Source organism: Scyliorhinus canicula, chromosome 9, assembly GCF_902713615.1.
Source record: "Scyliorhinus canicula chromosome 9, sScyCan1.1, whole genome shotgun sequence".
In the NCBI taxonomy this organism is placed as follows: Eukaryota; Metazoa; Chordata; class Chondrichthyes; order Carcharhiniformes; family Scyliorhinidae; genus Scyliorhinus; species Scyliorhinus canicula.
The window spans coordinates 152397497-152419611 of NC_052154.1; the positions used below are offsets into that span (position 1 = coordinate 152397497).

A 22115-nucleotide genomic window follows, 5' to 3' on the forward strand; every position below is an offset into this window, starting at 1 on the left:
CGAGAAAGACGGTGAACGGCTGCCACCTCCGGTTGAACCCAACCATTGACCCTCTTGAGGCGAACTTTATCTTCTTGAGACTGAGAAACCCAGCCATGTCACTAACCCAGGTCTCTACACTCGGGGGCTTTGAGTCCCTCCACATTAACAAGATCCGTCTCCGGGCAACCAGGGAGGCAAAGGCCAAGACGTCAGCCTCTTTTGCTCCCTCAACTCCCGGCTCTTCCGACACACCAAAGGTCGCTACCTCCGGACTTGGTACCACCCGTGTTTTTAGCACCGTGGACTTTGCCTTCGCAAAACCCTGCCAAAACCCTCTAAGCTTCGGGCATGCCCAAAACATGTGGACATGATTTGCTGGGCTTCCTGTGCACCTCACACACCTATCCTCTACCCTGAAAAACGTACTTATCCTAGCCACTGTCATGTGTACCCAGTGGACTACCTTAAATTGTATCAGGTTAAGCCTGGCACATGATGAAGAGGTATTAACCCTGCTTAGGGCATCTGCCCACAGACCCGCCTCTATCTCTCCTCCTTGCTCATCCTCCCACTAGCCCTTAAGCTCCTCCACCGGAGTTTCCGCCGCCTCCGAAAGCTCCTGGTAAATACCTGAAACCTTCCCCTCTCCCACCGAGGTACTGGAAACTATTCTACCCTGTATCCCCCATGGCTGTAGCAGTGGAAAGGCCGGCACCTGCTTTCTCAAGAAGTCGAGCACCTGCAAATATCTAAACCCATTCCCTGCTGGCAATTCAAATTTATCCTCCAAGGCTTTCAAGCTGGGAAAGCTCCCATCTGTAAATAGATGCCCCATCCTTCTAATTCCTGCCCTTTGTCATCTCCAGAACCCACCATCTAGCCGACCCGGTACAAACCGATGATTATTATAAATCGGGGTCCAAACCGATGCTCCCTCCACTCTCTTCTATCTCCTCCATTGCCCCCAGATTCTCAGAGCCGCTGTCACCACCGGACGTGTGGAGTATCGGGCCGGTGAGAACGGAGGAGGGGCCGTTATCAGTGCTCCCAAATTGGTGTCTTTGCATGACGCCGCCTCCATCCGCTCCTATGCTGACCGCTCCCCCACTACCCAATTCCTAATCATGGCTGTATTAGCCGACCAGTAGTAATTGCAGAAGTTCGGAAGCGCCAACCCACCGTTCCCCCGACTGCGCTCCAGCAACACTTTCTCCACTTACGGGGTTTTACCCGCCCACACAAAGCCCAAAATAACCTTATTCACCTGCTTGAAAAAGGCCTTTGGGTTGAAGATGCAGAGGCATGGAAAGACGAACAGAAATCTGGGGACGACTGTCATTTTCACGGTCTATACCCTCCCCGCCAGTGATAGCGGGAGCATTTCCCATCTCTTAAATTCCCCTTCCATTTGTTCTACCAGCCGGGATAGGTAGACAACTTGTGCAGTGTCTCCCATTCCCGGGCCATTTGGATTCCCAGAAACCGAAAGCTCTTCCCTACCATTCTAAGCGGCAGCTCTCCCAGTCTCTTCTCCTGTCCTCTTGCCTGGATCACGAACATTTTGCTTTTCCCCATGTTCAATTTATACCCTGAAAAATTGCCAAATTCCCCCAGGATTCGCATTACTTCCCCATCCCCTCCAATGGGTCTGAAATACACAATAGCAGGTCATCTGCGTAAAGCGAGACCCGGTGCTCCACATTCCACCACCCCGCCTCCGAACCAACCCTTTCCAGTTCCTAGAGGCTCTTTTTATTATTTACTTTTTTCAATTTAGAGTACCCAATTATTTTTTCCAATTAAGGGGCAATTTAGTGTGGCCAATCCATCAACGCTGCACATCCTTTGGGTTGTGGGGGCGAAACCCAAGCAGACACGGGGAGAATGTGCAAACTCCACACGGACAGTGACCCAGAGCCAGGATTCGAACCCGGGTCCTCAGCGCCGTAGGCAACAATGCTAACCACTGTGCCACCGTGCTGCCCGTTCCTAGAGGCTCTTAACGGCATGACCAATGGCTCTATGGCCAGAGTATTTATAATAATCATCGGTGTAGATTAAAGTACCCTGACCTCAGCCGGTTCAAACGCACACTCTCTACTGGTGCCTGATAGAGCAACCGTACCCAGTCAAGAAAGCCCTCCCCAAACCTTCCCAGTGCCTCCCACAGGTAATTCCACTCCACCCGATTAAAAGCCTTCTCCGCATCAATTGCTACCACCACCTCCACCTCCCATCCTTCTGAGGGCATCATAATAATATTTAGAAGCCTTCGAACATTGGCCTTGAGTTGCCTGCCCTTTACAAATCCCGTCTGGTCTTCCCCTATCACCCCTGGGACAGAGTCCTCTATCCTTGTGGCCAGTATCTTAGCCAACAGTTTGGCGTCCACATTCAGTAAAGAAATTGGTCTGTATGACCCGCATTGCTCCGGATCCTTCTCCCGTTTCAGGATCAATGAAATCGAGGCCTGTGACATTGTTGGGGGGAGGACTCCCTTTCTCTTGCTTCATTAAATGTCCTCACCAGCAGTAGGCTCAATATTTCTGAAAACTTCTTATAGAATTCCACCCGGTAGCCATTAGGCCCCTGGGCCTTGACTGACTGCATGCCCTCCGACCCCTTGATTATTTCCTCAATCTCAATTGGGGCTCCCAGCCCTTCCACCAGATCCTCACCTACCCTCGGAAGCCTCAAATGATCCAAAAGCTGCCTCATCCCCTCCACCCCAGCCGGGGTTTCTGACTCATATAATTTACTATGGAAGTCCTTAAACACCTCGTTCACTCCCGCTGGGTCCAGGACAGTATTCCCGCCTCTACTCTTTACTTTACCTATCTCCCTGGTCACCTCCCTTTTCCTGAGCTGGTGTGCCAACGTTCTGCTTGCCTTTTCCCCGTACTCATAAATCACCCCCCTTGCCTTCGTCAGCTGTTCCACTGCTTTTCCTGTGGTCAACAGCCCAAACTCCGCCTGTAACCTCCGCTGTACCCTCAGTAGCCCCGCGTCCGGGGTCTCCGAGTATCTCCCGTCCACCTGGAGTATCTCCTCCATTAATCTATCCCTCTCAGCCTGCTCCACCTTTTCTCTGTGGGCCCATATCGAGATTAATTCCCCTCTGACCACTGCCTTCAGAGCTTCCCAAACCGTCGCTGCAGAGACCTCCCCTATATCATTTGTTTCCAGGTAGTTCTGGATGGACTTGTTAACCCGCCCACAGATCGCTTTATCGCTAGCTACCCCACATCCAGTCTCCACAGCGGGCGTTGCCCTCTCTTCACACTAACCCGTAGATCCACCCAATGTGGGGCATGATCCGACACAGCGATTGCCGAGTACTCCGTATCCACCACCTCCTTTGTTAGCGCCCTGCTCAAAACAAAAAAAGTCGATGCGAGAGTATACCTTGTGGACATGTGAGAAAAAGAAAAACTCCTTCGCCCTCGGCTGTGCAAACCTCCATGGGTCTACTCCCCTCATCTGTTCCATAAACCCCTTCAGTTCTTTTGCCGCAGCCGGCCTCCACCCTGTCCTTGATTTTGACCGGTCCAATTCCAGATCGATGACTGTTAAAGTCTCCTCCCATGATCAGGTTATGTGATTCTAAGTCTGGGATCTTACCTAAAATCCCCCTCATAAATTCCGCATCATCCTAATTCGGAGCATATATGTTCACAAGTACTACCCGCACCCCCCTTCAGATTCCCACTCACCATTATGTACCTAACCCCCATGTCTGATAGGATTCTCCCTGCCTCGAATGCCACTCGTTTGTTGATCGCTGTCCGCCTGGTCTTTGAGTCCAGCCCTGAGTGGAATACCCCTTTGCCCCTTTCTCAATATCGTCTGGTGTGTCACCTTTAGGTGTGTCTCTTGTAGCATTGCCACGTCCACCTTCAGTCCCCTCAAACACACAAACACACGCAAGCTCTCTTGACCGGCCCATTCAGCCCTCTGACGTTCCATGTAATCAGCCTGGTCAGGGGGCTTAGAGCCCCCCCCCCCCAACCAATGAATGAATAAATATGATTTACAGACTCTGAGATTGGGCCAAGATTTGGCAGATGGGAGTTTAATCTAGATAAATGTGAGATTGTCCATTTTGGCCGAAAAAAATAGAAAGGCAAATTATTATCTAATGGGAAGCAGATTCAAAATGCATTTGGGCAGAGGCATCTAGGTGTCTTTGTTCATGAATCGCAGAAAGGTGGTATGCAGGTACAGCATGTAATTAAAAAGGCAAATGGAATGTTATCGTTTATTGCAAAAGGATTGGAGTATAAATCTAGAGAGATATTGTTGCAATTTTAACAGGTTGTTATAGGCCAGGGTTTAGAAAACTCCAAAGTATATCATGGAGTTCACCTGACCTACAACTGTTTATTAATTTTGGTTACGAGGAGCACAAGGGCCTACCTTTCAGGTGTTATTCAACAGAGGCCTTAAGCACTTTTAATCAAAAAACAAAGTTTATTCTACGAATTCAGTTAACATTTTTATAAACACACGCAGTAAGTAATTTTATCAACTACAAACATAAATACCCCACACAGCTACAGTACTCTATGTATAACCTTTAATAAATTCCCCCTTTAAGCTGTTCCAATTTAGTAACAAGATCCCATAAACCAGAAACCCCTTTTCAAAGGTGTGGCCAAGCACACAGCACTCGAGACCTGGTATATAATCTTGTTTCCTTTTCAAAACATCAGGTTTGAATTCCTTCCAGAAAGCAGTTATTTCTTTTCAAGTTATCATGTAATCTGGAAACAGTTTTTAAAATGCAGAGAGAGAGGGACTCCAAGATGCTTGTCTGTCTGAATACAGCACCAAATGTGAAAATGAAAGCAAAAAACTCAGAGTCGCACAACAACCCCAAACCAAAGCAACAGTAAAACTCAGAGCCACAGCCCAGCTCCGCCCACACAATGAGATCACTGAAGCCGTGTGATAAGACAAAACATTTCTTAAAGGGGCACTCACGTGACAGTGTTTCTGCGACCACATCTGGAGTATTGTGTCCAGTTTTGGTCTTGTTATTTGAGGAATGATGTGGTAGCATTGGAGGCAGTTCAGAGGAGGTTCACCAGATTGATTCCTGAGATGAAAAGGTATGAGGAGACATTAAACGGTTTAGGCTTGTATTGCTGGAGTTTAGAAGGATGAGGGGGTCTGACCAAAGTAAAATATTAAAAGGGATTGATCAAGTAAACATAGACCAAATGTTCCCCCTTGGGGGGCAATCTAGAATGAGAGGTCACAGATACAGGTTGACAGGCGGTAGATTTAGAATGGAGATGAGGAGGAACTACTCGCAGAGGATGGTGAATTTTGTGGAACTACCTGCCCCAAAGTGCGGTGCAATCTGAGTCATTAAATGGTTTCAAGAAGGAGATAGATATATTTCTGATTTTTGAAAATGGGTTAAAGGGACACGGGGAACAGGTAGGTAGGTGGATTTGAGACCAGGAAGAGATCAGCCACAATCTGATTGAATGGCAGAAAAGGCTTGAAGGACGGAATTGCCTTCGTCTGCTCCTAGTTCCTATGTTCCTATCTCGCCTGAAATACACCACCTCCAACAGTACAACATGCCCTTGTTGGAGTCTTCCCTTTGTTCCCATTTCTTTCTTTTGTTTTATTTTATTATTTATGGTCTATGTACTCATAATTGTTAAATGCCTTTAAGTAGTAGACTTAAACTGAGGCAGCCTGCTAGTCAGGACAGTCTGTTCCAGAATTGTTTTATTGTTTTTGGTGAGTAGAATACAGACTCATCGGCGCTGAGGGAATCTTAAGAACCAGCCTTGGTGGGGCGGCACAGTGGTTAGCACTTCTGCCTACGGCACTGAGGACCCGGGTTCAATCCCGGACCCGGGTCACATCTGTGTGGAGTTTGCACATTCTCCCCGTGTCTGTGTGGGTTTCACCCCCACAACTCAAAGATGAGTCGCAAAAAGTTGGTTTACAGGTGCAACAGGTGATTAAGAAGGCAAATGGAATTTTGTCCTTCATTGCTAGAAGGATGGAGTTTAAGACTAGCGAGGTTATGCTGCAATTGTATAAGGTGTTAGTGAGGCCACACCTGGAGTATTGTGTTCAGTTTTGGACTCCTTACCTGAGAAAGGACATACTGGCACTGGAGGGTGTGCAGAGGAGATTCACTAGGTTAATCCCAGAGCTGAAGGGATTGGATTACGAGGAGAGGTTGAGTAGACTGGGACTGTACTCGTTGGAATTTAGAAGGATGAGGGGGATCTTAGAGAAACATAAAATTCTGAAGGGATGATAGGATAAATGCGGGCTGGTTGTTTCCACTGGCGAGTGAAAGCAGAACTAGGGGGCATAGCCTCAAAATAAGGGGAAGTAGATTTAGGACTGAGTTTAGGAGGAACTTCTTCACCCAAAGGGTTGTGAATCTATGGAATTCCTTGCCCAGTGAAGCAGTAGAGGCTCCTTCATTAAATGTTTTTAAGATAAAGATAGTTTTTTGAAGAATAAAGGGATTAAGGGTTATGGTGTTCAGGCTGGAAAGTGGAGCGGAGTCCACAAAAGATCAGCCATGATATCATTGAATGGCGGAGCAGGCTCGAGGAGCCAGATGGCCTACTCCTGCTCCTAGTTCTTATGCTCTTATGTTCGTATATGCAGGTTAGGTGGATTGGCCACACTAAATTGTCCCTTAATTTGAAAAAATGTATTGGGTACTCTAAATGTATTTTTTTTTTAAAGAAAAAAAAAGAATCCGCCTTGGAGGAAGTCGATTCGATTGGCTGGCTGGCAACCTGTGGGTTGTCCAGGGACAGTGTTCTGCTGACAACAGTCAATGATCGGTTCCTGCAGAATGTTTAGAAGAGATTAGACCTTGAAGGGAATAGTCGTTCTCTCTGTCTCTCTCTTTCTCTGTTGAAGCAAATTTGTGTGCGTGCATACGTGTGCCCAAGGCTGAATGTTGTCCAAGTCTTGCTTTAGTTACTGAGGAATTGCAAATAGTGCTAAAGCAAGTGCAATTGCAATCATTAACAAACATTCCCACCTCTGGCCTTATGGTGGAGAGATAATCATTGATGAAGCAGCTGAAGATGGTTGGGCCTAGGATCCTATTCTGAGGAACATCTGCTGTTTGGGGCTGAGATAATCCACCTCCAACAACCACCTTGTGCCAGGTATGACACCTCGAAGTGGAGACTTGCCCAACCTTGATTACTGTTGACCTAAATTTTGTTTCAACTGCTTAATTCCATGCTCTTTGATATCAGGGAAGTCACTCTTGCCTCTTCTCTGGAATTCAGCTTTTTTGCCCATGTTTGGACCAAACTATAAAGAGGCCTGGAGCCAGGTGCCCCCTGGTGGAATCCAAACTGAACATCAGTGACCAGGTTATTGCTGTGTGAACACAATCACTTTGTGGATTGTTGGGAGTTGAGAGTATGCTGATGGGGTAACCATTGGCCAGATTGGAATTTCCTGCTTTTTGTGGACGGGACATAGCTAGACAATTTTTCACATTGTACTGGTTAAGCTTGGCTAGGGGCTTGGCTATTCTGGCACTACAGCCATGATGTTGTCTTTGTATCCGGGTGATATTTTTGGCGGTGCTGTGGGAGTGCTGCACTTGCTGGGGTGACATCTTTCGGATGAAGCGTTAAGGTGGCCTCCCAGGTGGCACAATTGAAAAATACATGGGTATTCTCCCGATATTTCTCTCCTCAACCAGTACAGTCCAAGACAAATCAACGGATTCAATCAGTCGTTTGCTGTATATGGGAGCCTGGCTGCTGCGTTTGCCTGCATAGCAACACTGACTACAATTAGAAGTTAGTTGTAAAATGATGTGAGTTTGCCTGAGGATGTGAAAGGTAATTTATAATAGTCAGTGCAGGAAGGAAATGATTGAAATGTGTGCCGCTCTGCTTCCCTAGCTTGTATGTTCAGTGAGAATTCGACCGCTTACTTTGGCAGCCGGTAGGGGGAGAGCTGACATTTGAGTCCATCCTGGACCAAGTCCAGAACAATGGCATAGATACTGCTGATGTGCTCCCCCCAGACTATCCCACTTACCAGATGTGCTTCAGCAACCAAAGTATCCTTCAGCAACACTTCACAAACCTGCAATGTTTCTCTCTTTGACTCCAAAAGGGTAAAGGCAGCAGGTGCATGGGTACGCCATCACCGGCAAGCTCTTTTCCATCCTACCTCAGAACTATTTCGGCCTTTTGTTGTCAATAAATCTTCAGACACTTCGACCAGTTTATTATTCAAACATTTTACTCGGGTGCCCTTATTTACGAGATGAACAAAGAACAAATACAAGTTTATGATTCAACCAAATGTATTATCAAACACAGTAAAAGCAGTTACCCCCCCTTAAATTATCCAAGCTACAACAATGCCAAGATTCTTAATACTACCTGTGCCAATGAACTCAATCGAGCTGTGGGCCCAATTCTCTGAGTCTCGTTGTCTCAGGGCTTCCGTCCATGATGGAGGGTCTCGCACACTGCTTCCTTCCATCCTCTATCTGCCGTCGAACCTTTTCTGTTAACTAATTAACTAAAGATAGCATTTTGCACTATTTCCTGGATCGTCATTTGAGGAAGGTAGCTAATTGACCACCGCTATGTGTGGAGACTGAGAGCATGTGGTGTAAATTAATTAACCCTTCCACAACAGCTCATATGCATTCAAACAAACATACTGTTTTGGGCAGTTAACTTAACCTTCCAAAGTCCTGACCTCTACCAGCTAGAAAGACTAGAGCAGCAGGTGCCTAGGAACATCACCAGCACCTGCAAGTTCCCCTCCAAGTCTCATACCATCCTGACTTGGAACTATATTGTTGTATGTGTCAAAATCCCTCCTTAACAGCACTGTGTTGTACCTACACTAGATAGACTGCAGCAGTTAAAGAAGAAAGCTCGCCACCACCTTCTCATGAGAAATAAATTCTAGCATTGCCAGTAATGGGGGCCTCACGGTAGCATGGTGGTTAGCATCAATGCTTCACAGCTCCAGGGTCCCAGGTTCGATTCCCGGCTGGGTCACTGTCTGTGTGGAGTCTGCACGTCCTCCCCGTGTGTGCGTGGGTTTCCTCCGGGTGCTCCGGTTTCCTCCCACAGTCCAAAGATGTGCGGGTTAGGTGGATTGGCCATGCTAAATTGCCCGTAGTGTAAGGTTAATGGGGGGATTGTTGGGATACGGGTTACGTGGGTTTAAGTAGGGTGATCATTGTTCGGCACAACATCGAGGGCCGAAGGGCCTGTTCTGTGCTGTACTGTTCTATGTTCTATGTTCTAATGCTGACACCACAAGAATGAGTTCAAAAATTATAAAAACACACCTAAAAGCACAAACAACATTGTAACTGCATCTGAAATTCTGATTTGGGTCCCCCCCCCTTCCCCCCACACACAAGAACCACTGGCTCTTTCTCCTGTTAGGGCCCACTGTACAGATGTTGTAGTTTTCTACCCGAGGGATATTGGAGGATATTCTAACACTGGAAAGCCTCCATAGCTTCCACTGGTATCTTTATAATACTCTGTGCAACTACATTGCTCATTTTACAAAGACATCTGACTGGTTCTAATCCTGAAAGCCAGTTGATGGGACTTCCGGTGGCGGCCATGGAATGAGTGGTTGCACATTTGGTGGCTCCCTCTCAAGGTGGAATTTTGTAGCCTTTTCCCTGCCCAAAGGGCGAAGTATTTGAAATTAAGAGGTGCAGGATGACCTGGGGAAGGTTTTACTCCTCTGATGTGGCTGCTGGATGGATCCATGGGACTGGGAGTGGGGCAAGAAGGAAAGAGTTGTCAGGTGAGTCTTCATGGTGTGCCACAGGATAAGATGGCGGAGGGCAAGGAGGCTGCTCTGCCTGCCCAGTGGTCGATGAAGCAGTTAATAGAGTTCCTCAATGAAAAGTTTTGGCAGTAGAGAAAAGAGACCCAGGAAGACCTGGCCATGGTGGTGGAACCACTGAGATCTGGGATTGAGTGAATGGAGCAGAGGCTGGAGTCCCAAGGTCTGATGATCCAGAAAGTAGAGGAGGTGGTGGGGGAGCATGAGGAGCAGTTGGCCTCGTTGGAGTGATGCGAGAAAGCCAGAAAAAGCTGAGGGAGAAGGTGGAGAATCGCTCCAAAAGGCAAAACCTGAGGATTGCTGGGATGCCTGAAGGCATTAAAGGTGCAGAGGCCAGGGTGTATGTGGCCAAAATGCTAGAGAAGCTGATGGGAGAGGTGGCCTTTGACTGGCCCCTGGAGGTCGACCGAACGTACAGGGCACTGTTGAGAAACCACAGGCGGGCGAGCCACTGAGGGTGATGGTGGTGCGGTTGCACCGCTTTCTGGACAAGGGGAAGATCCTTCGATGGGCGAGGCACACCAGGAAATGTACCTGGGAAGGGAACAAGCTGTGGGTCTACCAGGACCTTTGGAGAACTGGCTAAGAGGAGGGCTGGGTTTAACCGGGTTAAGGGTGCCCTCTTTAAAAAGGGGGCGAAATTTGGAGTATTGTACCCTGCCCCAGCTGTGGGTGACTTTCCAGAAGCGAGAGTATTATTTTGGCACGCCAGAGGAGGCGATGAAGTTTGTGAGGGACAATGGACTGGGAGGAGTGGGATAACATTGAACTTTGGAGGAGTTGGTGTGTTTTTTTTAAAGTTTTTAGATGATGGGTTGTTTGGAGGGCAGATTGTTTCATGAGGTAATAAAGATGATGAGTGCACCTTTTGTTACTCTTTACGGCTGTATGGTTGGTGGGGGGGGGGAAGGAAACTGGGGGAGGTGGAGTAGTTGGAGACCTTGGGCGGGGTCCACCGTGCTAGCTAGGCGGGCTAGCTAACTGGAGTGAAGTGGGGGGTTGCCAGGAGGCAGGTGCGGTTGGGGGTGAAATGGGGCTGGTTCTTTGTTTGAGGGTGGGTTGCTGACAAGGGTGTGACCCATGGAGATTTGGGAGGCTGAGGGCGAAGAAGGTTTCATACTTCTCCCATGTGAACCGGATGTACTCCCAGGTTGATATTTTTGTGCTTGATGAGGCATTTCTGCGTGGGTGTTGCCTCGGAGAATTTGGCAATAGTGGTCTTGGTGGCGGCGGGCGGGGGGGGGGGGGGGGGGGGGGGGGGGTTAGGGGAGAGTCGAGCACCCGCAGTGAAGGCTGAATGTGGGTTTGTTAACGGATGAGAAAGTGTGTGAGCGGGTCCAAGCTTGTCCAACCTGTTTGTGTGAGAGGCCACATTCCCATGTTTTCTCAGTGGCGTGCTGATGCTCGCAGCGGGGTTTTCCGAGAAACCCACGGCTGTGGAGGTGGAGAATTCACCCAATGGTCTGGCACAACACTAAAAATGAATTTCAAAGAAAAGAAGAAATCTGCTGAGCAAAAATAAAGCTATGTCAAAGCAATAATTTGAAGAAAGAGTGATTAAGCAGGATGACCATTAGAGTATGAGGGTGTGTATGGCCAGTTCACTCCCAGTCTCTTGGTGCTCACTCATTCGTTTTCACCCACTGTGAATGGGTGTGAGCACGTGTTGGTGTGTGAGGGTGAGAGAGCCCTGATACTGCAAGTGAACCAGACACAGACATGTGCGCACTCGCTCACTTGCAATCTAATGCTCTCGTCCTATGGTTCTTTCTTTCCCCTCTTGCACTGTCTCTGTCTCTCTCTTACGATCTCGTTTATCTCCTCTTCCTCCTCCCCCCCCCCCCCCCCCCCCCCCCCCCCCCCCCCCGCCCCACACATACCATCCCTAAAGCCTCTCTTTACCGTCTTCCTTCCCAGCGCATTCACCGCCGTCAGTGGTCATTGCTCTTCAATCACTGTTTCTCTCCCACGTCGGGATTGCTGAATCTTCCACTGCACTTACTTGTCTTCCTGGCATTTTGAACAGTCGCTCCACAGGCCAGGACAGAGGCACAGTGAGTCGCTTCTGGCTCACGGGTCAAGGATTGGACAAGCCTGTGTTAAACCAAGACCCTGCCCCATGTGGTAAATCAATGTTGCACCTCTATTAGAGGATGTATGGTAGGACCTGTACTACAGGTACGTTGGTAGTCCCTGAGTATAAATATGTATATCCTCCATGCTGCAGCCATTTCACCAGCTGCTTTGGAAGGCTACACATCTTAGAGCAATAAAGCCTCAGTTGTATCCAACTCAAGTCTTTGTGCAATTGATTGTGCATCACCCCCCCGCCCTCTGAATGTGAAAGATTCCATGACACTTCAGAAGTTGCCCTGATGTCCTGGCCAATATTCATCCCCCTCTCATTTTCAGAAATACAAATTATTTGGTCACTACCACATTCTTGTTTGTTGGAGCTTGTTGTGCACAAATTGGCTATCATATTTCCTACATTGTAATAGTAACTACACTTCAAATGTACTTAATTATATGTTAAAGCTTTGGGATGTACTGAGGTCTTAAAAGGTACTATATAAATGTGAGCTCTTTCCATTTTCTTCCATAACAGCTCGAGGAGCAATCACAGGGAGTTGGATTCAGAGGTTGAGGTTGTGGCCAGCCACACATTGATTACCCTCCGTGACGAGGCATATTTGTATTTATGAATCTTTTGTAAAAGTACTTGGATCAACAAGGTTGGCAATTAGTGCTATTTCACATTGGAGCAAATTGACTCCAGTGTTTCATGTATCATTCCATTAACTGTACTTTAAAAATGTACTTATTGGCTGCAAAGTATTTTTGGTCATCCCAAGATTATGAAAGTACTATATAATACATTTTTTTAGGAATGAATGGGTGTGGCAGTGGGGGTCTGTGAGGAAAATTAATTGGGTTATGTTGTTTATGATGCACACTGCCGATTCACACAATAATGCCTCCCACCATAATTTCTACCTCACAGACACAAACTGGCACAGCCCCCTGCGTGGATAGGAATGAACATGGACAGCATGTTGCAATTCAGATTTATTCACAGATTATTTTAAATTTTTCATATAAGGCCAGGGTCCCAGGTTCAATTCCCAGCTTGGGTCACTGTCTGTGCGGAGTCTGCATCTTCTCCCCGTGTCTGCGTGGGTTTCCTCCGGGTGCTCCGATTTTTTTCCCACAAGTCCCGAAAGACGTGCTGTTAGGTAATTTGGATATTCTGAATTCTCCCTCTGTGTACCCGAACATGCGCTGGAATGTGGCGGACTGGGGGCTTTCACAGTAACTTCATTGCAGTGTTACTGTAAGCCTACTTGTCACAATAAAGATTATTATACATTAAAGCCCCTCCTAAGGAAATGGTTACCAGTCGCAGTTGTATTTTGGACCAATTGTATCAAAACCTTTTTAGTGTTTTGATACATTCAGGTGCCATTTTTCACCGAGGTGTGACATTTTTGATGTTCATTCTAACTCCAGCCCAGTTCCAGCTGTTCCTATATTTAAAATCTGAATTTTCGGGGACTTCCGGTTGCGGTGATGCGGAGCTAAGCCGCACGTTCGGCAGCTCCCGCTATCAAAGAACTTTCGGGCCTGTTTTAGGGCCCCAAAGGGCGCTGTTTCGACGATTCCCGGTGGGGGAAGGTGTTTGGAGGAACATTCCCCGAAATTTATGGTGCGCACCCGGAGTGGGGCAAAAAGAAGGCTGCAGCAGCTCCCCAGGAAAAGCGGGGGAAGGAGGACAAAATGGCGGCCGGCGGAGCACCCGAGGATTGGTGGAAGTGGGAGCAGGAGCAACAAGCTGCTCTTCTGCGCTGTTTCGCGGAGCTGAAGGCTGAGTTGCTGGACTCCCTGAATGCGACTACCAGCAAGCTGCTTGAGACCCAGGGGGTGGCCATTCAGGAGTTGCAGCAGCAGGCCGCTGATCGGGAGGAGGAGGCCGTGGTCCTCGTGGGGAAGGTGGAGATGCACGATGCACTTCACAAAAAGTGGCAAGACCGCTTGGAGGAGCTGGACTTTCGCACGAGGCGGAAGAATTTGAGGATCCTGGGCCTGGCGGAGGGGCTGGAGGGGTTGGATCTTCTGTCCTATGTGGCCACGATGCCTAATTTGTTGATGGGGCGGGGTCCTTCCATCTGCCCCTGGAGCTTGAGGGAGCCCACAGAGTGCTGGCTAGGAGGCCCAAGGCGAATGAACCCTCGCGGGCGGTGCTGGTGCAGTTCCATCAGTTCAGTGACCGGGAGTGTGTGCTGCGCTGGGCCAAGAAGGAGAGGAGCAGCAAGTGGGAGAACTCGGTGGTGCAAATCTACCAGAACTGGAGTGCGGAGGTGGCTAAGCGGCGGGCCGGGTTCAACCGGACGAAGGCGGTGCTGCATAACAATCAGGTTAAATTAAGCCTGCGCGCTTGTGGGTAACATATAAGGACCGGCATTACTACTTTCGAGTCCCCGGAGGAGGCGTGGGCCTTTGTGCAGGCGGAGAAGCTGGATTCGAACTAGGGTTTGGGGGCTGCGGGGTCTTGTGTACTACGGTTGTTGCTATTTTTGCTGTTGCTGTTTTTGTAATTTCGATATGTGTTTTTTATGCTGGTTCTTGCTCTGTTTCCGGGTGGTTCTGTTGGGTATGGTTTTGTGTTATGTGGGGAATGTTAGGGTTTTTTTTTTCTTTACGGGGCTGGGGGATGGGGTGGAGCTGGAATTTGGGAGCTGCGTCAGAAAGGTGGGGTGGGGCGGTGTGAAAGCGCGGGCTTTCCCCTGGTTTCCCGCGCTGCGGGGCAGGAGGGGTGGAGCTGGCGGTGGGGCGTGGCCTCTACTGGTTTTTTCCCGCGCTGAAGCGGTGCCAAGGAGGAGTGGCAGGAGGTGGGATGACCCCATGTCGGGAGGGGCCGGGTTTTGGCGGGAGTTTCCGGGGTCAGCAGAAGTCAGCTGACTGACGGAAATACCATGGAGGGTGCGTCGCGGCTAGGAGGGGTCCTAGCCTGGGGCGGGGGGAATGCCGGGTTGCTGCTGGACTGGCCAGGAAGGAGCTGGTGTGGGCCGGGGGGGTAGGGGAGAGGCGCTATCATCATGGGGAACGGGTCGGGCGGGGTGTGCTGGCCTGGGGCGAGCAGTCGATGAGCTATGGCTAGTCGGCGGGGGAGGGGGGCGGGGTGCCGTCTGATCCGGCTGATCACCTGGAACGTGAGGGGGCTGAATGGGCCGGTTAAGCGGGCTGGGGTATTTTCTCATTTGAAGGGGCTGAAGGCGGACGTAGCTATGCTCCAGGAGCCCCACTTGAAGGTGGCGGACCAGGTTCGTCTGAGGAAGGGGTGGGTGGGGCAGGTTTTCCACTCGGGATTAGATGCGAAGAACCGGGGGGGTGGCGATTCTGGTGGGGAAGAGGGTGGCGTTCGAGGCATCTGAGGTGGTGGCGGGCAAGGAGGGCAGGTTTGTTATGGTGAAGGGTATGCTGCAGGGAGAGAAGGTGGTGCTGGTAAACGTGTATGCCCCGAATTGGGATGATGCTGGCTTAATGAGGCGTATATTGGGCCGCATTCTGGACCTGGAGGCAGGGGGCCTGATCATGGGGGGAGACTTTAACACGGTGCTGGAACCCCCACTAGACCGGTCCAGTTCAAGGACGGGTAAGAGGCCGGCGGCGGCCAAGGTGCTGAGGGGGTTTATGGACCAAATGGGAGAGGTGCATCCCTGGAGGTTTGGGAGGGCGCGGGAGTATTCCTTTTTCTCCCATGTACATAGGGTTTACTCCCGAATAGATTTTTACGTCCTGAGCAGGGGATTGATCCTGAGGGTGGAGGATGCCGAGTGTTCGACCATAGCAATTTCAGACCATGCTCCGCACTGGGTCGATCTGGAGATGGGGAGGTGCGGGACCAGCGCCCGCTGTGGAGTCTGGACGTGGGGTTGCTGGCTGATGAGGAGGTGTGTAGGAGGGTCTGGGGAAGTATTGAGGGGTACCTTGAGGCCAACGATACGGGGGAGGTCCGGGTGGGGATGGTTTGGGAGGCTCTGAAGGCAGTAATCCGAGGGGAGCTGATTTCCATCCGGGCCCATAGGGAAAGGAGGGAGAGACTGGTGGGGGAGCTCCTAGATGTGGTTAGGAGGTACGCGGAAGCCCCGGAGGAGGGATTGTTGGGGGAACGGCGTAGCTTGCAGGCCAAGTTCGACTTGCTGACCACCAGTGGAGGAAGGCGCAAGGCGCGGTTTATGAGTATGGGGAGAAGGCGAGCAGGATGCTGGCGCATCAGCTCCGCAGGCGGGATGCGGCTAGGGAAATTAGTGGAGTGATGGATAAGGGTGGGAATGTGGTGCGGAAGGGGGCAGAGGTGAACGGGGTCTTTAGGGACTTTTACGAGGAACTGTACTGGTCGGAGCCACCGGTTTGGGGGGGGGGGGGGGGGGGGGGGGGGAGCTTTATGAACAGGCTACGTTTCCCAAAGGTGCAGGAGGAGCTGGTGGAGGGGCTGGGGGCGCCGATGAGTTGGAAGAGCTATGTCAGGGGGATTGGTCAAAGGCAGTCAGGGAAGGCGCCGGGGCCGGCATGGTTTCCCGGTGGAATTTTATAAAAAGTATGCGGACTTGGTGGGCCCCCTGTTGGTGCGGGCCTTCAATGAGGCATGGGGGGGGGGGCTTTGCCACCGACGATGTCACGGGCGCTGATTTCTTTGATCCTGAAGAGGGATAAGGACTCCCTGCAGTGCGGATCATACAGGCCAATCTCGCTCCTCAATGTGGATGCTAAGTTGCTGGCGAAGATCCTGGCCACCAGGATAGAGGACTGTGTGCCAGAGATGATACACGAGGATCAGACAGGATTTGTCAAGGGAAGACAGCTTATCACGAATGTGCAGAGGTTGTTAAATGTTATTATGATGCCGGCGGTGGAGGGGGAGGCGGAGATAGTGGTGGCGCTAGATACAGAGAAGGCCTTTGATAGAGTTGAGTGGGAGTACCTGTGGGAGGTGCTGGAGCGGTTCGGATTTGGGGAGGGGTTCATCAAATGGGTGAGATTGCTTTATGAGGCCCCGATGGCGAGTGTAGTTACTAATGGAAGGAGGTCAGAGTACTTCAGGCTCTACCGTGGGACCAGGCAGGGGTGCCCCTGTCCCCCTTGCTTTTTGCACTGGCAATTGAACCTCTGGCTATGGCGTTGAGGGAGTTGGGGAGGTGGAGGGGTCTGGTGCGGGGTGGGGAGGAAACATCGGGTATCGCTGTATGCGGACAACCTGCTGCTGTATGTGGCGGACCCAGTGGGGGGAATGCTGGGGGTGATGGAGCTGTTGGCTGAGTTTGGGGGCTTTTCGGGCTATAATCTGAATCTGCGCAAGAGCGAGGTAATTGTAGTGCAACCGGGTGATCAGGTTAAGGGAGTTGGTAGGCTCCCGTTTAAGAGGGCAGTGAAGAGTTTAGGTACCTGGGGGTGCAGGTGGCCAGGAGTTGAGGGACTCTCCACAGGCTTAATTTTACCAGGCTTGTGGAGCAGATGGAGGAGGAATTTAAAAAGGTGGGACATGGTGCCGCTATCGCTGGCGGGTAGAGTGCAGTCCGTCAAAATGACGGTGCTCCCGAGGTTCTTGTTCCTTTTCAGTGTTTGCCCCATCTTTATTCCCTAGGGCATTTTTTAGGAGGGTGACTATCAGCATCATGAGCTTTGTTTTGGCGCATGGGACCCCGAGGGTGAAGAGGGTTTCTTAGAGCGGGCAGAGATGGTGGGGGGGCCGGCGTTACCCAATCTCTCGGGGTATTATTGGGCGACCAATGTGTCGATGGTGCGCAAGTGGGTGATGGAGGGGGAGGGGGCAGCATGGAAAAGGTTGGAGATGGCGTCCTGTGGAGGCACAAGCCTGGGGGCCCTGATAATGGCGCCGTTGCCGCTCCCTCCTACGAGGTATACCACGAGTCCGGTGTGGCGCTACCCTCGAGACTGGGGGCAGTGGAGGCGACATAGGGGGAAAGTGGGGGGCTCGATGGAGGCCCCGCTAAGGGGGAACCATCGGTTCGTTCAGGGGAACATTGATGGGGGATTCCAGGGTTGGCACAGAGCGGGCATCAGAAAGTTGAGGGACCTGTTCATTGATGGGATGTTTGCGAGCCTGGGAGAGTTGGAGGAGAAATTTGAGCTCCCCTCGGGGAACATGTTCAGGTACCTGCAGGTAAAGATGTTTGCTAGGCGGCAGGTGGAAGGATTCCCTTTGCTTCCCGCGAGGGGGGTGAGGGACAGGGTGCTTTCGGGGCTCTGGGTCGGGGATGGGAAGATATCTGATATCTACAAGGTAATGCAGGAGGTGGAGGACGTGTCAGTAGAGGAGCTAAAGGCTAAGTGGGAGAGGGAACTGGGGGAGCAGATCGAGGATGGGACATGGGCAGATGCCCTGGAGAGGGTTAACTCTTCCTCCACGTGCGCGGCTTAGCCTCATCCAATTCAAGGTGTTGCACCGGGCCCATATGTCCGTGACTAGGATGAGTAGGTTCTTTGGGGATGAAGACGGGTGTGTCAGGTGTTCGGGGAGTCCAGCGAACCATGCCCATATGTTCTGGGCATGCCCGGCACTGGAGGAGTTCTGGAAGGGGGTGGCGAGGACAGTGTCGAGGGTGGTAGGATCCAGGGTCAAGCCAGGCTGGGGACTTGCAATTTTTGGGGTTGCAGTGGAGCCGGGAGTGCAGGAGGCGAGAGAGGCCGGTGTTTTGGCCTTTGCGTCCCTAGTAGCCCGGCGGAGGATCTTGCTACAGTGGAAGGATGCGAGACCCCCAAGCGTGGAGACCTGGATCAATGACCTGGCGGATTGAGAGGATCGGTACAAGGGTTCTTTAGGCGGTGGCAGCCTTTCCTCGACTTTCTGTTCTCTTGTTGTTTACTGGGGGGGGGGAGGTCGATATATGCGTTGCTACGGTCTTGGGGTTGCTATGCTTATTATTATGTTGTTTTATTGTTGCTTGTTACTGTTTGTCGTTATTTATTTTGTAAAAAATTTTCAATAAAAATTATTTAAATTTTTTTTTTCTAAAACGTCCTTGCACGATAATGGCATTGATAACAAAAGAAGAAGAATTTTGCCAAAGGGGTTTTATCTACAGAGGCAGATCTGTGGTTAGGCTGGGTTCAGATTGTGCCTTCATCGTTGTTGTAAAGTGGTTTCTGGCCCTCGGTGACACTCCATTTGTGCTATCAACCTGAGTTCAGCAGCTGAGCTGGTATGACTCTGGGACCATTGCAGAATCTCCCTGTTGGGAGTGGTCTCCTCCCAGTGATCAAAAGACTCTTGAAATCCTCAGGCACTCATGAACGGACTGCTATTGGGTTTAAAATCACATTTAACACCATTCACGATCTCTCTGAACCAAATGAGGGGGAGGTAGTGATGTAGTGGCATTGTCACCGGACTATTATTCTTATTCCAGAGTCTCCAGGTACTGCTCTGGGGACCCGGGTTCAAATCCCACCATGGTGAAATTTGAATTAAATAAACATCTGAATCTAATTTGGAGTCAAATGATGACCATAAAGCCCTTGTCGATTTGCTGTTTGATAAAACCATCTGGTTAACTAATGCCCTTTAGAGAAGGAAATCTGCCATCCTTCCTTGGTCTAGCCTACATGTGACTCGACTTGGCCTGGCCGACATGTGACTCCAGATCCACAGCAATGTGGTTCACTCTTAACTGCCCCCTCAAGGGAAATTTGGGATGCGCAATAAGTGCTGGCCCAACCAACCCCATGAAAGATTTTTAAAATATATTCTTTTAAAGATGCTATTCATTCTCTGATGTGGGTGTCACTGGCAAGACCAGCATTTATTGCCCATCCCAAATTGCCCTCGGAAGATGAGGATGAGCCACCTTCTACTTCAGCTGCTGGTTGCAATTTGGTCCAACTGGATTGTTTTCAGCGGGCAGTGTAAATAAATACTATATTAGAACAACCGTACAACTTCAAGGTCACTTTTATTAATCCCTGCTTTTTTATTTATTCCTCTGAAGAAATTGAAATTATTGTCAAACAGTGCCATGGTGGCTTTTGTACTCATTCGCCAACATTTCACAAGAACATAAAGTAGCATAAGCATAAGGCCTCCAGCCCCTCAATCTATTAAGATCAACTTGATTCCCTCAGAATCCAAAAATCTATTGATCTCAGTCTGGAAAATACTCAATGACTAAGCATTCCTAGCTGCCCGGGGCAGAGAATTCCAAAGATCCGTAAGCCTCTGAGTGAAAAAATGTCGTCTCCTCTCAGTCCTAGATGGCCAACTCCTTATCCTGTGACTGTGCCCCAGCCGTGCTCTAGACTCTCCATCCAAGGGAAACTTGTTTCTGTCCCTCCCTGCTCCTGGCTCTATGATATGATTACCTGGTATACAAAAGAAAAACAAAAAACAACCACCCCTTATTTTGATAGAGTAAGTACAGTGAAATTTTTTCTACTCTCAATAATCCGACAACATAGATTAAGTTAATTGGCAAAACAACCTGCAGGACATGAGAATTATTTTTAATGCAACAGGTTGTAGTGATCTCGAAGAAGATACTGTGTGAAAGGAAGTCAATTCAATAAATTGCAAAAGGGGAAAGAATTGGCCAGGCTATGGGGGATGGAGCAGGGGAGTGGGACCCATTGGGGATGGCTCTTTCAGAGAGATAGCACTGGCACAATTGACCGAAGGACCACCTTCTGAGCTGCGTGATTCAGTTCTGCTTTCATGCTTTGGAGGTCTTGCACCAGCCACTGGGAGGTGCAAGAGAGCAACTTGAAGTCAATCTGAATTCCTGGATACTGCCATTCCTTCCCCAAACTGAAATCCTGGATATTTCTATTCCTTCCCCAGAGAGGATTGGAAGTTTAGTAATCCCAATAGGTTCCCATTGAGCAGGGTCCCAATGTGATTTTCACGATAAAAATTACATAACTACAAATGTACTCTTGGTTCAAATTGCTAATCTGCAATAATAGTGAAATTGAGGCATCTCCTTTTTCAATGGTTTTAGGACTATTCTGTACAATAGCTTTTTGAAGAAAATGCACCTCATCTTTCTTAACCTTCAGCACCGCAAATTCCTGGCTGGTTTTCATTCTCCATAAACTTCAGCTCATCTAAAACCTTTTCATTAAGTGTACACTTAGCCCATTCTGCTCCAATGAGATATTCCTCGTATCGCAAGTCTCTATTCATGGTTATGGTTTCCTCTCCTCTGTAGTCAGTTGAAGTTTTTATAAAACCACTGCCCAGATCTTCCATTCTCCGAATGCTCGTACCCTGGAAGATTTTCTGGGGTCCCTTGGCGGTCTCCATACAAGGACTGCATGGGAATTGCCAGGGACATTTGAACTCTGAACCTTCAAATTTAATTTCAGATTCCAGATGAGTCCAATTTAATTAGCAGAATAGTTACCCAGGAACAGTGAGAAGGATTAAAACCTGTACAAAATCCTGGATAACTACAATACTGATGCCTTCCCCACCCAACCCCCAAACATCTCCCCATTGGACCACACTAACCACTCATCCACTTACCTTACACACCTTCCCACAGTAGCTTGTCAAAGTAGGTTTGGGTTATTTAACGACCCACGCTGTACTGAAGGACTCCAGGAACAGCTGCACTTCACATTTCTCAGCAGGCCCTGGTCGGAAGTCCAGATGAGAAATGTGGAGCTCCAATCCGGGATAAGTAAATAGGAGGGGAGTGGCAATCCGACAATGCTTGCCACTTTGTGGAAGATTCAGCCCCACAGTTTGCATCCAAGCAAATTTAACCAGTCTTAAATTTAATCCTTCGCAGCGGTCCCTCTGCCGTTCTCGCAGGCTCGGCACTCCACAAGCCCGGTGGTTGTGGCAGCCCTGAGGGTGTGGGGGCAGTGGAGGCAACACATGGGACTGGAGGGGGCGCCGGTGTGGTCACTGATCTGTGACAACCACCACTTTGCTCTGGGGGGTCTGGACGGGGGCTTTTGGAGGTGGCAGCGGGCAGGAATTGAGAGATTCGCAGATCTTTTTATTGAAGTGTGTTTCCCGAGTTTGGAGGAGCTAGAGGAAGTGTTTGAGTTGCCATGTGGGACTGGGTTCCGGTACTTGCAAGTGTGGTATTTTGGTAAGAGTCAGGCCCCGGACTTCTCGCGCCTCCCACTAAGGGGGCTACAGGACAAGGTGATGTCAAAAACAGGGGTTGGGGAAGGGGAGGTCTCAGAAATATATAAGGAACTGATAGAGTGGGAAGGGGTTCCAAAGGGGAGATAAAGCGGAAGTGGGG

General features: G+C 49.7%; 1 protein-coding gene across 6 annotated transcripts in view; it reads left to right on the forward strand.

The window, feature by feature from the left end:
- Positions 1-22115, forward strand: part of si:ch211-266k8.4 (carabin) — a 232649-nt gene that overhangs the window by 82458 nt on the left and 128076 nt on the right. The window lies entirely within an intron of this gene.